The sequence below is a fragment of the Chiloscyllium punctatum genome, chromosome 28, assembly GCF_047496795.1.
Source record: "Chiloscyllium punctatum isolate Juve2018m chromosome 28, sChiPun1.3, whole genome shotgun sequence".
Lineage (NCBI taxonomy): Eukaryota > Metazoa > Chordata > Chondrichthyes > Orectolobiformes > Hemiscylliidae > Chiloscyllium > Chiloscyllium punctatum.
The window spans coordinates 19514594-19519315 of record NC_092766.1 but is presented as its reverse complement, the minus strand read 5'-3'; positions in this window follow the sequence as shown (position 1 = coordinate 19519315).

Sequence of the window (4722 nt, the reverse complement as noted above, 5' to 3'; positions counted from 1 at the left end):
GCAAATTGGGTGGATTAGCCGTGGTAAATGCGGAGTTATGGGGCAGGGTGGGATCCTCGTCAGAGGGTTAGTGCAAATACAATGGCCTCTTTCTGTACTTTAGGGATTCTGTGATTGTGGGAGACAAAGCAGTGTTAATGTTTCTATTCAAGTCATGTCTCTGCATTAACTCTGCTTTGTCTTTAGACATGCTGCCAGACTTGCGGAGCTTCAACTAATTTCTGTTTTTGCTGTTGTATTTGCTTGATTGATTGATTCATCCATTTCAAATGCTCCATGTTTACAAGGATGTTGCCAGGGTTGGAGGATCTGAGCTATAGGGAGAGGCTGAACAGGCTGGGGCTGTTTTCCCTGGAGCGTCGGAGGCTGAGGGATGACCTTATAGAGGTTTACAAAATTGAGGGGCATGGATAGGATAAATAGGCAAAGTCTTTTCCCTGGGGTCAGGAGTCCAGAACTAGAGGGCATAGGTTTAGGGTGAGAGGGGAAAGATATAAAAGAGACCTAAGGCGCAACATTTTCACCCAGAGGGTGGTACGTGTATGGAATGAGCTGCCAGAGGATGTGGTGGAGGCTGGTACAATTGCAACATTTAAGAGACATTTGGATGGGTATATGAATAGGAAGAGTTTGGAGGGATATGGGCTGGATACTGGCAGGTGGGACTAGATTGGGTTGGGATATCTGGTCGGCATGGGGCCGGAATTGTGTTACAACGAATGCACGCTTTCAAAGTTTGTGATATGGAAACTCTGTCAAACGCATTACAGCGAGTTCACATTAACGAATCATGCAGTATAGCAGAACAGTCTGTATTTGAAATCAGCGTAAAGAACCCTCTGTGGGCTTCTTCCAATGTCTATATCTTTCATTTAATCAGAGAGCCAAAACTGTTCAATGTATTCGAGCTGTGGTGTGACCCGTGCGTTTGATGGTTTAAGAAAACCTTCTTGTCTTTTTTTATGCTCCGTTCTCTTTGAAATAAAGGCCCACCTTTCATATTCCTTCATAAAAGCAGAGATTGCTTGAAAAACTCAGCAGGTCTAGCAGAGAGAAATCACTGTCAAAAAACAATACAGCACGGAAACAAGCCCTTCGGCCCTCCAAGCCTGCTCGAACACATTTTGCCCTTCCATACTAATACTGTCTTCACTAACAGGATCTGTATCCTTCAAATCCCAGAGTTAATGTGTCGGTCCAGTGACCCTTCTTCAGCAAGTGAACTCGTACAGTACTTTGTGAATATTTATGATATTCTTTCTAGATGGTCCCTCAAGCTGTAGTTGAGGCAAGTACATGCACACAGTCCTTTGAGAGTATTTATGGTAATATGACTCAAGTACCTGGTGGAGATAGGAGTGGCTCATATTCAATTTAAAAATATGGGACACCCCCTGCCAACTTTTTGCACAAGTCTTCTATGCATAGCATAGGGTGTCTATCTAATTGGCAAATTCTGTTGACTGTCAACTCATAACTCACAATTCCCACAGAGAGTGACTGAGTTGTCAGGTTTCACAATTGGCTCTAGTGTTGTGACCCCTTGAGCAAATTGTATTGGATGTATGATGTCATGTTCCTTGAGCTGTTGCACTTAGATCTCCACTTGGATGTATGGGGCATAGGGGACTGGTCATGTTTTGAAGTATTTACGTTTGGGCCTCTGTGTCTACATAGATCGATGCCCTGTGTCTTTTATCTTCCTGAGGCCCTTTTTTAAACACTTTGTGATACTTCCCAATGACTTCATACAGGTCACTAATACCCTTTTTTTTTAAAAGCTTGTTGCCAATCCAGGCAGATTTTGGGCAGCCACTCACTTCCCAAAAGGTTGTGACCTGGTGCTTGCACCACCACTAAGGGGAGTCAGACTGTCTGTTGCCCATGCATAACTGGTGTTGCTGTGGTCCCAATAATATGCAAGCTTCCCCAGTGTATGGGCACAGTCTAGACTTGGCGTCTTGCTGACTTAAAGGCAAGATGGTCCATCGGAGTTTCCTAAAGGCTAGCTCTCCAGTGTTGGGTTCAGTGGGAACTGTGTCGAGCTCCATGTTTAGGGGTTGGCCATTTAGTTGAATGGTTTTTATAATTGGAGCCACTTTGGGAGCAGTGATATAATTTCTCATTCTTGATTTGAATTATTTGCACAGCCCTGTCATGAGGTGATGTCACCCTACAGCTTGCATTTTGCCTGTTTCGGTAGTCTGGTTTGGGATGGACCCTATGACTACAAGTGTCGCATGAGCATTCTTGCTCCTGACATATGGAGAAACTTTGTTCAACCTGCAAATAGGCAGACTCCAACTGCAATTGAATTTCTTTGCTAGCAATAGGAGCCCTGAGTATTATCTGGTTGGGACTTGGCTCTATGGTATCGGATATGCCAAAGTAGAGGACCTCTGAACCTTCTGCGTCTCTTCTTCCATTTCTCTCCATGGGAAAGGGCCAGTTCTGTGGCTTTCTGCTTCATTCAGTAGACTTCCTTGGTTCACAATATTATTAATTCCATAGATGAAGTGATCCCTTAATATTTCCCAAAATACTGGCCGGTTTTCACTAATTTTAGGTCTTGTCAATAATTTCATAACTGGTTCCCCAGGAAGTCTGTCTGCTGCGGTAAACCTGTAATGTTGCAGTATAACAGATAACAGGGTCATAGTAGTCCGTTATCATATCTATCGGTTCGTGAAAATATTTTTACTCCAGGGTTTCTGGGTAGGTTAAAGTCTTTTGTTGCCCCACAAGCAATTGAGGGGATGGCTTTTTGGCCTTAACCCCTTTTTTAGATTAGATTAGATTACTTAGTGTGGAAACAGGCCCTTCAGCCCAACAAGTCCACACTGCACCCGCCGAAGCACAACCCACCCATACCCCTACATCTACCTCTTACCTAACACTACGGGCAATTTTAGCATGGCCAATTCACCTGGCCAGCACATCTTTGGAGTGTGGGAGGAAACCAGAGCACCCGGAGGAAACCCACGCAGACACGGGGAGAACGTGCAAACTCCACACAGAGGCGGGAATTGAACTCTGATCTCTGGCGCTGTGAGGCAGCAGTGCTAACCACTGTGCCACCCTGCCGCCCACGAGAAATGGCAGTGGTGGGATTCGAACCCGCGCCCCTTTCAAGACTGGAACCTGGATCCAGCGCCTTAGACCGCTCGGCCACACTACTAGCCCTTGTATCCCAGTTGCCTGAAAAAAGCCAATATTCCACATCCACATCACAAGGCTCCAGTTTCCCAAACTGCAGCAGTTCCCATATTTAGTGCTATTGTACTTATTCCATCCTCTACCATTAAAGTTACCATATGGTCCTTTCTTTTTTGGCGGACACACACCCACAGCTATTTAGTTTCTAGCTTTGGTCTCCTTGCAACCATGTCTCCATAATGGCTATAGCATCATGCCCATCTATTTGTATCGTCAGTTCATTTACTTGCTTTTAATCTCAAAGTGACGTTTGCATAAAGAGCCGTTAAGGTTGCCTTTACATCACTCTCTCACTACCTACTGACCCTACTTGTTGCTGTTTTTCAATTGTTTTTATGCTCTGGATGAGCTGTCATGCCATGCTGCCAAAACCTTTTGTAAGTCTACGTTTCCAGTCAGACAAACTCCTGGCCCCAATTAATTTAAAGCCTTTCTCTACAAGCTGTAGTTTGTTAGCATCCTGGTCCAGCATGCTTCATGAAAAGCCCATCCCACCAGAAGAACTCCTGTCTATCCAATTACTAGTGCCATGGGAACTGAAGCACCTTCCACCCATGCCAATCTTTGAGCCATTTAACTCCTCGACTTTATTTGCCCTACACCAGTTTGTCTGTGGAGCAGGGAGCCATCCCAATTGTTAGCTTCTGCTTTCTAATTTAGCTCCTCACTGTTCAAAGTTTGTCCACAAAGCCTCCTTTATAATCCTATCATGTAATTAATACCAACCTGGATGATGATTTGGCGATGCCGCTGTTGGACTGGGGTGTACAAAGTTAAAAATCACACACCAGGTTATAGTCCCACAGGTTTAATTGGAAGCACTAGCTTTTGGAGCGCCGCTCCTTCATCAGGTGGTTGTGGAGTACACAGTTGTAAAATACAGAATTTATAGCAAAGGTTTACAGTGTGATGTAACTGAAATTACACATTGAAAAATACCTTGATTGTTTCAGTCTCTCATCTGTTAGAATGACCATGATAGTTTCACTTCTTTCATATGCAAATCAAAAAACTTTTTTAAAAGTTACATTCTCAGGTTAAAATTGGTGTCAGCGCAGATAAGGTGTTGAGATATTGATGGTGTTAGCCCCCTGTGTTCCCTGTCTGTGCCATAATGTTTAGACTGATTCTAATCTAAAAAGTGAGTTAACAGAGTCTTTTATGGATTGATGCAGTTTTTGAGCAAAGTACAATGTAACTCTACAAATACAAATTCAGCCCACAAACATATATTAGTATGTGTGCATGTGGGGTTTTTTTTGTGAATGGAGAAGGGGGGTTGTGAGTGTCCGAGACTCTGTCTGTGTCAGTAAAGTGTCTAAGTCTGTGAGGGGGGGGGTGTGTCCGTCCGTGTCCTTCGGGTGACCATCCTTCAAGGCGGACTTTGGGACAGACAGCAGCGAAAACTGGCCAAGCAGAGGCTGATAGCTGAGTTTGGTAACCATAGGGAGGGCCTCAATCGGGCCTTGGGTTCATGTCACATTACAGATGACCACTATTGCCTTA